Source organism: Calliphora vicina, chromosome 2 (assembly GCF_958450345.1).
Source record: "Calliphora vicina chromosome 2, idCalVici1.1, whole genome shotgun sequence".
NCBI classification, from domain to species: domain Eukaryota; kingdom Metazoa; phylum Arthropoda; class Insecta; order Diptera; family Calliphoridae; genus Calliphora; species Calliphora vicina.
The window spans coordinates 60,389,784-60,403,256 of NC_088781.1; the positions used below are offsets into that span (position 1 = coordinate 60,389,784).

Below are 13,473 nucleotides of genomic sequence, written 5' to 3' on the forward strand. Positions count from 1 at the left end.
TTTTTCGACTATTCGACTTTATCAACTATATAATCCTTATAGTCATAATTATATCCCACACCACTGTAGTGCTGATATTTGAAACACCAACATCATTTTCTGCGTCAAATATTTATAATTCTTGATCATTTTCTATGTCTAAAAAATAGTTATAAACAAAATTTTCTACAAAAAAATGTTCTGGCAGTTTATTTTATTCCATAAACAGCATGTGATAGCCATCCCCATTATATACATACATTTTCCATATATTGGTTATGTATACCTTCGACGCTCTCAGAATTTTTGTGATAACTTCTACTTGTTTATGTTTTTTTCAGTTTTAAATATGTTTGTCGTTTCTTTACACTTAAAAAGCCTTATTCATAATCAATTTTTAAATTTATTACAGGTTTACAAACATCCCAATTATGAATGAAAATTCCCCGGGAGTTTTTCCCATTTTCTCATTTTTCCTATTCAAATTCAATGGGAAAAAATTGTTATACATATAAATATTTTATAAAATTAAAAATTTTATGATGAATAAGGTGAAATTTTTTTTTCTAAGTTGTTATGTCAAAAAAAAAAAATTGTTATACATATAAATATTTTATAAAATTAAAAATTTTATGATGAATAAGGTGAAATTTTTTTTTTTTTTTTTTTTTTTTTTCTAAGTTGTTATGTCAAAACAAACAGGACGAACGGAAAAGGTTGGCGGGCTACAAACGCTCTCTCCGGTATGTCAGGACGTTGGACTCGCGAGATCCCGCGTCTTTGACCACCAGGGAAAAGCGTTTGCGGCGTAAACATACCTACCACATACAGAAGTATGAGGCCATGCTAAATACTACTGTTGTGGAGGTAAGGCCAGCCAAGACTAAGACCGAACCAAACCAGAGCAGGCAGGTGATCACATCTAAACATGTGCCCCATGCCAGCACTGGACCGAACACGATCATCGTCTCGGAGGATCTTGACGTACGCCCATCTACATCAAAGAGGGCCACGTCGGGGCCAAAGAGAGGTGATGACCAATGCGGCACGACGAAGTCTGCTAGCACAACACCCAAGGTGCTGTCCGCAATCTCCTCTACTCGAGGAACCGCGATGGCTTCCAAAGGTACAGCAAGCAGGCCTAGTATTAAGCGGCAAAGGTCAGGTGAAACGCAGGTGTCTGAGGGTAAGCGGCTGAAACCATCAACTAGCTTAACATCAGCACCTGAGCTACAAGTAGCCATCATAGATCGTAGTCAACCTGATGGGAAAATGACTACGGACAGATGGCTGCTTCTGGAGGAGAAGATCTTGCGGGCACTAGTGGACGAACTCGCATGCAGTGAGGATGATTCCTTCACTGCATTCGATGGCGCCAAATGGTTAAAGGGTGTCAAGATCATCGGGTGCGGTAACGAGAAGGCCCTAGGCTTTCTCAGTAACTGTATCCGAGGAGTTGGCGAACTCTGGCCCAATGCAAGAATCGAAATCGTCCCACTGGATCAAGTACCTTTTCGTACGACGGTGAGAGTGTGGGTCCCTCCTCCCCTTTTGGAGGACGAAGCCACGCTAACACTTATAAAGCGTCAGAATAAGGAACTTGGTACAGAGGACTGGACGATTGAACGAGGGCGCTCTAGGGACAAAGGAGAAGGCAAGGATCTCTGGATCAAAATTGGTTCAGAATCCCTCCGACTCCTGCGTTCTTCGCAAGGCGTCATCAAATACGGGCTAAACCAACTCCGGTTGATCTTGCCCGCGGTGAAGCGCAATGATGAACCCAAGCGGCCTGAGAGTGGTACAGATTAATCTGCACCACTCCGAAGCAGCATCGGACGATTTGCTGCGCTTCATGGAGAAGGAAGCTATCCACGTGGCCTTAATCCAAGAACCCTGGCTTGTAGCCAGTAAAGTTCGAGGCGTCCGGTCACGAAACTATGTGCTCCTTTCTCCGAACCCTGAAGGTAAAGTAAGGAGCTGTATTTTGGTCAGGAAAGACATTAAGGTTTTCCTTCTATCTAATTACAGTTCTGGTGATTTAACGGTAGTTGCACTAGAGCGACAAGGGTTACCAACCCTAATCATATCATCTACCATACGACGAAGCTAATCCGCCCTCACGTGCCGTACGCACACTTGTAGACTGGTGTAACACAAGGGGCCATGATCTCATCATAGGATGTGATGCTAATGCCCATCATACTCTGTGGGGGAGCTCGGATATAAATGACAGGGGTGAGTGTTTACTTCAATACCTTCTATCTACTAACCTAAGTGTTTGCAATAGGGGTAATATACCAACGTTCTTCAATAGGATCAGGGAGCAGGTCATTGATATTACTTTGGTAGGGAACACTGACTCAGTTAGAATTCTTGATTGGAGAGTTTCACTCGAGTGCTCATTCTCCGATCACCACAGGATAGTGTTTACGATACAGCTTACACTGGATAGGGAAAAACCCTTTAGAAATCCTAGGAAAACCGACTGGGTCAAATTCTGTAATCTTAGTGACACCATACCACATCCAGCAATGGATAGATTAAATGGTACACGGGACTTGGACGACTCGGTGGATTTTCTATCCAGGTCATTAAGGGAAGCCTACTATGCTTCGTGTAGGGAGCGGCAGGGACCTAGGAAATTCCGGCAACCATGGTGGAATCCTAGACTAATGCAGCTAAGAAAGGAATGTAGAAAACTTTTTAATAAGGCGAAGAGGGACCAAGACTTGTTAAGCTGGGACGATTATCGTCAAAGCTTCAACACTTTCAAGAGGGAAACCAGACGGGCAAAGAGGGAATCTTGGGAGCGTTTCTGTGGGGAACTGGAGAATACCACGGAGGCATCGCGTCTACGAAAGGTACTATCCAAGGATCCTGGTACGCCTGGATTCCTGATGAAACCGGATGGTAACTTTACTGAAAGCAGTATCGAAACTTTGGAACTGCTAATGGAGACGCACTTTCCGGGTTGCAGGGATGATGAAAATGAGGTATCCGCTTCGGAGCATCTTGCAGCTTCTCAAATCCACATAAGTGAATTAGTTAGATCCATTGTTAGCGTGGAGAAAATCTCGTGGGCGGTGTCATCTTTCAAGCCCTATAAATCACCAGGGCCAGATGGCATATTCCCAGCGTTACTCCAAAAATCGATTTCAACCATCATGCCATGGCTTATAATGATATTTAGGTACAGCCTGGAAACAGGATACATCCCTAAAGAATGGAGAGAGGTTACAGTGGTATTTATCCCCAAAGCGGGAAAGGTAAACCACAGTACCGCAAAGGACTATAGACCGATCAGTCTGTCATCGTTTTTATTGAAAACACTGGAAAGATTGGTCGATATCCACGTCAGGAACATCCTCTCCCCTGATAATTTCTGTAGGGCACAGCACGCATACCTTAAAGGCAGGTCGGTGGAGACAGCCTTGCATGACGTTGTCGGAACTATAGAGGGGACACTTGACAAGAAGGAATATGTTATGGCATCTTTCTTGGATATAGAGGGTGCGTTTAATAATGTGAACATATCCGCAATAGTTGATGCACTGGGTGACTTATGTGTTGATCAGCGGATAAGGAATTGGACAGAAAATATGCTTAGGAGCAGGGCCATTAACTCTAATATGGGTATTGGTAGGACAAGGAAAGTTGTGACAAGAGGCACACCACAAGGTGGGGTCATCTCTCCACTTCTGTGGAATCTTGTCGTAAATAAAATCCTTTTCAGGCTCAGTAGGATAGGTACCAAAGTAGTCGCATATGCTGACGACGTTGTGCTTCTTATTCAAGGGAAGTTTCTTCCCACAATAAGTGAACTCATGGAATCAGCGCTCAGCGTTCTGCTATCATGGGCCAAGGAAAACGGTTTGGGTGTTAACCCTGCCAAAACCGAACTGGTTCTTTTCACCAGGAGATATAAAACACCAGAATTTAAACCTCCACGACTGGATGGTACTTTTCTGAAGTTTTCAAGCGAAGCCAAATATCTTGGCGTAATTTTGGACTCTAAGCTCTCGTGGAAACGTAATGCTGAGAGTCGAATGAAGAAGGCATTATGTGCCTTCTATATATGCAAGAAGACCTTTGGGAAGAGATGGGGTCTTAAACCATACATTGTACACTGGATGTACACCGCGGTCATAAGACCTATTTTGACCTATGGGGCTCTTGTTTGGTGGAGAGTGGTGGACACTAAGACTCACCTCTCTATTCTAAACAAGGTACAAAGATTAGCATGTCTTGCAATTACTGGCTCTATGAATTCCACACCTCAGGCCAGTCTAGAGACGATGCTGAATATAACTCCCCTTGATATATATATCAAATGCATTTCTGCTAAGTCTGCTCTACGACTCAAACAGTCGAGCGGACTGAAGCACGATCGTATTGGTCATGGCACCATCCTACAAAAGATAGGCAGGCCAATCATAGGGAGGGAAACGGATTATATAATACCCACACCGAATTTTGATGGAACATTTAGCATCAGAATACCGACAAGGGATGATTGGGCCGCGAACTCTGTCCTAAGAGATGACGTGATCTCAATCTATACTGATGGTTCAAAGACAGAAAGAGGCACGGGCTCGGGAATCTTCTCAGATGAGCTGGACCTTTTGATGTCTCTTCGATTACCCGATACCTGCACGGTTTTCCAGGCAGAGATTTATGCTATTGATACAGCCGCGAGAAGAATCCGGGAACTGAATCTCGAAAATTCGACCATACATATCTACTTGGACAGCCTGGCATCAATCAAGGCTCTTAACTCCAACGTGATTAGGTCGAAATGTCTTCTCAATTGTATCAAATCACTGGCACAACTGACACAACATCACGTGGAGTTGATATGGGTTCCAGGACATGCGGGCATCCGGGGAAATGAAGTATCTGATGAGTGCGCAACCAACGGGTCGTCCCTGGACGTATCTCTTGCGCAAAGGGATATTCACACTCCCTTGGTGACAGTATCAAAATTGATAGATGAATGGGCTTTGAGCGAGACGGAACTCAGGTGGTCAAATATCATCACTTGTAGAATATCCAGAATGCTCTGGCCCAATCTGACAGAGGATAGAACTAAGACTCTTTTGTCTCTTAGTAGGAATTCGATTAGACTTCTCACGGGTATAATTACTGGGCACTGCATGATTGGACATATGTCTGAACGTATGGGTTACCCACGTTATGGCTATTGTAGAAGTTGTTTAGATGAAGAGGAGGAGGAATCGGTACAGCACCTTCTATGTGAATGCCCAGCCTTACAAGAGCATAGACTACTACATCTTGGTAGAGCTCTTTTCCATGATCTGGACTGTCTCAGGGATGTGTCACTAGTGAATATGATTGGGTTTATTAGAAGTACCGGCTGGTTCCCATAGGGACCACAGAAATCACATAATGGACGAAACTAGGGAGGGAAACTATTCTCACTTTATGTGTGACATTTTCAGCATAAGGGAATAGTACTTCTAAGGGTACCACAATGGGCCGCAAGGCCTCCGAGTGAACTCGCTAACTTGCGAGCAACCCACGTAACCTAACCTAACCTATGTCAAAACATATTCAACTCGGCATATTTATCTTAATTTTCCTATATGAAAGTGTGCACAACAATAGCAACATATCATAATTTTGTTCAAACCCTTAATATTTTATCATTTCTACAAATTTTAGTGATACGGATCCGTTATTATTATTAATGACACATCGGAATTTGTTCCCAATTACATATACAGCATTGGCCATAACTAAAGCACCCCCTCAATGGATTATTTTAATTTTTTTTTTTTCATAAAAACAACGTATTAAATTTCTATTATGTATTATTTTCATTTGTTAATCTTTCTATAAGAGGCATAGCTGTAAATTGTGAATATTTTTATTCAAATATTTCCAAAAACTTAATTATTTTTGAATTTTAGTTATATTTAAAAAAATAAATTTATATTGATATCATTCTATATTTTTCAAAATTGGATACTAATTAACATATATCTATTTAGAATATAAAGCATTAAATATTATTGGATTTCAATAGAATACGATATTAAATAAATTATACTTAAAAGTTTTGAATAAACATTTATAAAATTATACTAATAGTTTTTTTTATTATAGTAACAATAAGTTGTATTTTATTTATTATGTAATGAATAGATTTTAAAATATTCTAATCAATATAAAAACATGCAATTATTTTCAAATTGTATTTTTATAGTTAAAATTAAATATTAATTTAGTTTATTCAACTAGTTATGAATAAAATATTATTTTACTAATTCGAAAATTTGTTGATAGATTTTATTCAAAGCAATTTTCTTTGAATAATTTTATTTCTCCAAAAAAAAGAAAGATATTTAAATATTCAACAAAAAATTGTTGAAAACTTTTATTCATAGAAATTTTCTTTGAATAATTTTATTTGTGAAAATAAAGTCAAATATTTAACAACAAATTTTTGAACAATTTTATAGAAAAATGTTTTTGTGTGTGAAAATGAGATCGGACGAAGATTTTTCTTTCGATGATTATGAAAAAGATCCTTCGTTTGCTATGGAAAAACAAAAACAATGCTCAAAAATATTTCAACCATATTTCGAACGTCTATTTTCACTTGCGGGGTTATTAAATAGCCCTAGAAGGAATGACATGTCAGAGGATCATTTTTAACAACAACTAGTTACTTTAAAAACAGTTTTTAAAAATAATTCATGTATTTTGTTCTTCACAATTTAAATTAATAATAAACCTCTAATTGAAACCATAAATCTGTTTTCATATTCTAGTGGTAATCAATGATTAAGTAGTAGTTTCTAAAAATAGAATAATAGATATCAGAGAATTTGGGTTCCGAATTTCCCGGAATTTTTCCATTCCCAAACTAAGAAAAAAACAAGTTAAATCTAAAAAAATTTCTAATTCGTTTCGAAAATAACTTTTTCAACTCAGAATGCAATCAGAAGACAATTTACATCAGTATTATTATGAAATCAAAATATTCAATATTCCGTAATATTTATTAGAATTATTTCTATTCAGTAATTTTTGGAAAAATAAATTTATTTGTTTAAAATTTGTGAGAAATAAAAATATTTCTAAAGTTTTATTAGAATTATTTCTATTCAATAATTTTTTGTTTGAATAATTTTAGTTTTTTGTATTTTGTTTGAATAAATATTCTAAATAAATTAGTTGATTTTGTTTGTATCTAAATGAAATAAATCTAAATTTTATTCAACTTTATTTTATTTGAATATATAAAATTTTAATATTTTCTAAAAAATATCAATATAATTTAATTAAACTAATATAAAATGATTTTATTTATAATTTATTTGGTTTTAAAAGATATAAATATGTATAAATTTAACTGTAAATATTATTAATAAATTAGACAAATACTTTATTTAACTAATAAATAATTTGGAAAATAAATATTTATAATTGGAAACAAAAATTAAATTAATATAAAAAATATTTATATTTTGTATTTTATTCACAAGTTACAGCTATGATAAGAGGTAACTTAAAATCAAAAATTATTTTAAGGTAGAAAATGAAACGGACAAAACAAAAGCACCCCTTCATGAATATAATCAGGACTATTCCTGTTTCCACTTTCACCATTCACCGTATTTTTGAAAACATATTGCTCTGTAACCCTGCAGCCACACGATCAAGTTTTTCTTGATAGTCTTTTACATATATTCTTTGTCAAAATTTACCAAAATTTAAAGCTGTGACGTAGGCTGCACGCAACTTGAAAACAATGTTAGTACAAATTGTGGAAAAAAATGTAATCAGCTGTTTTCTTAATTGAAAATTGAAACAGCAACTTGAATGAGAAATTGAATGCAAGTTCGTTTCAATTCTTAAAAGTGTGAGTGTATTAGTAAAAAAGTGTGAGTGTATTAAAACTTGAAAGGCAATACTTGATCGTGTAACCCCCAAGTAACCAAGTCTTACAAATTTGTTGTGCTTAGGATCGTTATCATGTAGTAAGCTCTCTATAAGTGGCATCTCTTCACTGGCATAAGGCAACATTACATATTTCAATATATCACGGTACATGAACCGATCCATAATCCCATTAATTTTATGAATTGGCGCATGTTTAATTGTTCCTTTGCAATACTTAGGATTCAGTCTTTCTCCTTTTGTTCTGCGTACGCGCCTTATTCCAGCGGAACTTACGTTGTATTTGGATTCGTCAGAGAACAGTACTGTCTCCCATTTTTGGACACTCCAGTCGATGTGAGCTTTGGTAAACTCCAGTCTAGCTTTCTTGTTCTTAGCTGATATAGGTATATTGTTTTTTTTGCTGGGCGTCGTCTAAATAATTCGACTTCTACTGGTCTTCTACGGATTGTTCTTTCGCTAACGCATAATTTTAAACTTGTTCTTACTTGAATGCACCGGTGATATGCGACCAGTCTGCAAAAACTTTCGTCTTCCGTCTTCCATTCTTCATCCCAAAAAAGTCTTGTTTATCAAAGTAATTATGATTTGAAAAAATCCATTGACGGGTTGCCTTAGTTATGGCCAATACTGTACCTATATTACATTCTTGCAAACAAACTGTGAAAATGTCCATTTTATAATTCAACAAAAACTTGTAATTTGAAGTAGTTGAAATTCACAAGTCTTTATATTAACAAACCTAGTTTTAAAACTTACAAAATCAAAGGAAAACATTATTAAATAATTTTTGCATTAAATTTTATTCTGAAAAAATAAACCAACTTTTAGGTTTATCCTAACTTTGTTGCTAATGTTCTGCACATTACTGTATGTAGGTATTTTACTTAAATCGTTTTTACAATTTTGTTTTCGAATTAGAATTGAATGCCTATTTGAAAGTTAAAATAATGGGTTGTATTGGTAGTTTATAATCCACAATATGAACACTGTAAAAATCTAATTAGAAAATTGTCACTTACCTTTTCTAGTTTTTGTTCCAAAAATTTAAAGAATTTGATTTAGTTATGGTGCAATTTGAACTGTTCTAATGGAATTTTTGACACTTATAAAATCTAATAAGATTTATTTTTTGCAAATTCAATTTTTTTATGCGATAATTTAAATTTAATTAGGTTTTTTTTTTTAATTTATTTTATTACTTGATTTTGTTTAAGGTTTAAATGGCAACCCTTTTGATTTAATTAAACACAGGTTGCAAAAATACAAAAAATAAGAAAAACACAAAACAATTTTATTTATTTCTTTATTTATTTTGTGGTTACTTGTATGTAGTTGTACTTGTATTTGTTATATTTTCGGTAAATTTTTGTTATTTGGTTATTACTGTTGTTGTTGTTATTTTTATTGTTGTTGTTTGCTTGAGTAGACGTCTCTCACGTCTACACTAATTTTCTGTTGTTTGCTTTGCGTTTATTTGTTTTTTGGTTTGTTTTTGTTGTAACATGAAAAACTTTAAAACACCGGGTTTTTATAGTTGTTGTTGTAGCTGGAATTTGTTGCAAAAAGCAAAATGAAAAATTAAGAAACAACAACTATAAAGTGGAGACTGTATGAACAAAATTTGCCCAGCGAAAACAAATTAATGACAGTTGTCAGTCTTTTTTTAATTTAATTTTTCATGTGACAATAGCAGGTGTGTTTTTCTTTGTACATATACGAACAAACACAACAACAAGAGAATTTGCAAAAATTATGCTAAAGAATTTCACCAGCAGTTTTTATTTATTTTCTTTAATATTTAAACAATTTCTTTTTATTTTTTCAAATGACGGCCAAGTTTAGTTTACTATACAACAAAAAAACTTTTTGATACATAAAAATGAAACTACTTTTTTAACAAACTGACAGCAGTAGCAAAAAACACTTTTTCACATTGAAAAATACACACACACACTCTGACACTGAATGCAAAAACAAAATACAATGAAAATAAAATAGAAAAAAAGGTTTTAACGCCAGCAGCGCAGCTTCTTTTTGTATTTCATTTATTCTCTCTCACACTTTTTTCTTTACTTTTCAATTTGATTTGTTTTACCAACAAAATACCAACTAACTTTTTTGATTCTTTTAATTTTCTTTCACTTTTTTTTACTGTAAATTTTATTAATTTTCTGTTTGCCAATTTGCTTGCGAGCGGCTTTTTACTTTGCATTGAATTCTATGTTTCAATAATGACTCTTTCTAATTTAATTATTTATAATTAAATTAATATTATGCTTGTGATTTTATATGGGTAGTTGTTAGTTTTTTTTATTTGATTTTCTTTCTGCACTTTAATTTGCAGCCGCTTTTAATTAAACACTCTGTTGTAACGACACACTCTCACGGAATCCACACGTCTTGCGAGTTTGACAGCTAAAAACGGACTAAATACAACAAAAAACGAATGTTATCGTTTGGCTTGCCAGATCACAAATACTTGTGCACAATGTAGTGCTGCCAGTATGTTTAGTTGAAGTACCAAGTGTATAAGCGGTTAAAAATCGCTTCTTTACTTGAAATTTGATATAGGCGGAAACAAATTTTAATGTATTTTATAACCGTGATTGTAAATATAAATTTACGAAAAATATTTTATTTAACAACAACAAAGAACACAAAATATTTGTTTTCTTATGGTAAAATTATGATAAAATTCTCAATTCGCATTTTGGCTAGAATTAACATAGAATTCAATAGTATTGTGCGGAGAACCGGAAAGCTGGATTCAACTCAGACATTATAATATCTTGTCATAAAATGAAATTCAAGTTGAAATAATATTAAAATTCATGCTTTAATATACAGTGTAATTCAATCCTTTATTTATTATTTAATTCAAGTTGAAAAAATAATCGGATTCAAGCTTTAATTTATGATTTTATTATTAATCTCAAAACAACACAATTTTTTTATTATTTTTATTTTGCAACATAAAAAATAGTACTAAATGTTAAATAACTTATATAAACAAATTGTAATGTATTTGATTAATATCCTAATTCTAGAGTATAATCAAAACGTTTGTCCTCTTATACGCTGAATAAAATATGCCCCTAGTTTGATACCAAGTGGTTACAATAAAACGAGGTACGTATTTTGAAGTGGCCTGCCCGATATAAATCTCATAGAAAACCTTCGTGAAATTGTAGATCACAAAATATGAAATACTGTTACGTTTTTACCTTTTAAAAACATTGGTTTATTTCCTTTAAATAAACTGGATACTTTTAATTTCAAATAAAAAAGTTCCCTAACAACTCTTTACTTATTTAATGTAACACAATAATTTTAATAGTCACTCGCTTTTAATACTCACACTTTATAATTTACAAGAATACATTGGTAATATATGTAGTTGATTTTAACTCTAACTGTGCCTACGATATACCGACTCATTCACAACTCGATGTAACTATTTATATACACTGCATCATCTTCTAGAAGTCTCGTGAATAATCTAAAGGAACAAACTCGAATGTTCTATTTCCACAATGATCACCTAAAGCTTCTTCACAGTTAATGTGTATGACAACTTTACTTTTTCGTTCTACTAAAGTACTTTTTGAATTTTCTTTAATAAATGACCCAGATATATGAAATGAAGCATAATAATGAATAATAATTATAATGATACTTTTTGAATACATTTAATTTGAATACATGAAATTAGCAGGTTTGATAAGTAATATCAAAAAAGTTATTTTATAACAGTTATTTTGTGACTTTAAATATAAAAATCCATCTAAAACAGTTATTTTCAACGCAAAAATAAAAGTTCGCATGAAACTCTTAAAAAGAGAGTTTTATTTTGGCGTCATAAAATAGAACTCATTTGAGGAGTTCTATTTTGCCGCCATAAAATAAAACTCATTTAAGGTTTTTTATTTTTCCCCCAAGAAAATAAAACTCATTTTAGGAGTTTTATTTTTTCCGTCAGAAAATAAAACTAATTTTATGTAAATTGACACCTAAAACTTGCCGCTGGTCAGATCGTTACAAATTGAAAAGCAACTTGCATTGCAATTGAACAAATCGTCATTAAAATAAAAACAGGTGGGATTTTAATTTGCTATTGTTTAATTCTTATTGTTATATTGTTTTTTTCTTCAACAAATAAATTACTACACACATATCATATAGACTCAATAATGAAACATATTGAAAAAAAGAAGAAAATAAACGAAACGAGATTTATTTTCTAATGGGAAAAATAAAACTCCTCAAATGAGTTGTATTTATAACAGGAAAAATAATAGTCTTCAAGTTTAGTTTTATTTATGACGGGAATAATAAAACTTCTCAAATGAGTTTCATTTTATGACGGCTAATTAAAACTCAATTTTTAAGAGTTTAAACCGATTTTTTTTTTAAAATATGTAACTGTTAACAGTGGAGTTGAGATTGTTTTTTTTTTATATCACCTTCAATAAGAATCTATTGGTATATGACATTATATGTCTCCGTTGACAATGCTATAAAGAATTAATTCCTAAAGGAATGAAACAATTATAAATAATAAGTAGTACCAAAGTATTTGTTTTTATCCGTAAATAATTCGTCCGATACAATATAAAAAGGGTTGATACAAATTTAAATAATAGAGGCTTAATTTTGAATTTTGCAAAATTATTATTTTAGAAATTTATTATTATAAAATATACATTATTTGATCACCCTTATTGAAGACATAAATTTCACAAGTTTATGTAATTATGTTCTTATTTTATTACATTAGATACATACAATATTTTAGTTTAAAATTTATTAGAAAAAATTTATTTTAATATTTTTGTTTAAACAAATATTTTATTCTGGTAACTCGTCTCTCTATGACAAGTAATTACAGTGTTGGTAAACGTAAAAAACAAGTATTTAAGTAAACGAACAGCTTCACAATTGGCGTAATATGAAAACATTTTGTTGTTCCATCTGTGTAACAATACCGTTATTTATGAATCTCTGTGAATAAAAGTAATTTGTTATTTTGACAGCCATTTCTTTGAAAAGACACTGCCTTACCTTTTCATAATACTCACTTATTTACTATTGACACTGCCTTAACACATTTTATCTACTGGTGGTTGTCTCCACTAGTTACTGTATCGAATTCAAGAATCATTCACAATTATTTGCTGTGTGTGGTTGTTGAAGTGGCAACACCGCGGCTGACATGAGCGGCTGACATCTTCAAAAACATTTTTATACCCTACACCACCATAGTGGGGAGGGTATAATGCGTTTGTGCAGATGTTTGTAACGCCCAAAAATATTGGTCTAACACCCACCTTAAAGTATACCGATCGACTTAGAATCACTTTCCGAGTCGATTAAACGATGTCCGTCCGTCCGTCTGGCTGGCTGGTTGGCTGGCTGGTTGGCTGGCTGGTTGGCTGGCTGGTTGGCTGGCTGTCCATGTAAACCTTGTGCGCAGAGTACAGGTCGCAGTTTTGAAGATATTTCGATAAAATTTGGTACATATAATTTTTCAGCCCAAGGACCATGGCTATTGAAACTGGCTGAAAT

The 13,473-nt window shown here is 33.6% G+C and overlaps 1 protein-coding gene across 1 annotated transcript in view; it reads right to left on the reverse strand.

The window, feature by feature from the left end:
* The window catches only part of Wdr62 (WD repeat domain 62), a 418,865-nt gene extending 409,792 nt beyond the window's left edge, over nt 1–9,073 (reverse strand). Inside the window, exon 1 of the mRNA XM_065499583.1 lies at nt 8,928–9,073. The gene's annotated coding sequence lies outside the window, so the exon portion shown is untranslated. The remainder of the gene's footprint in view (nt 1–8,927) is intronic.
* Between the last annotated feature and the right edge of the window lie 4,400 nt (nt 9,074–13,473).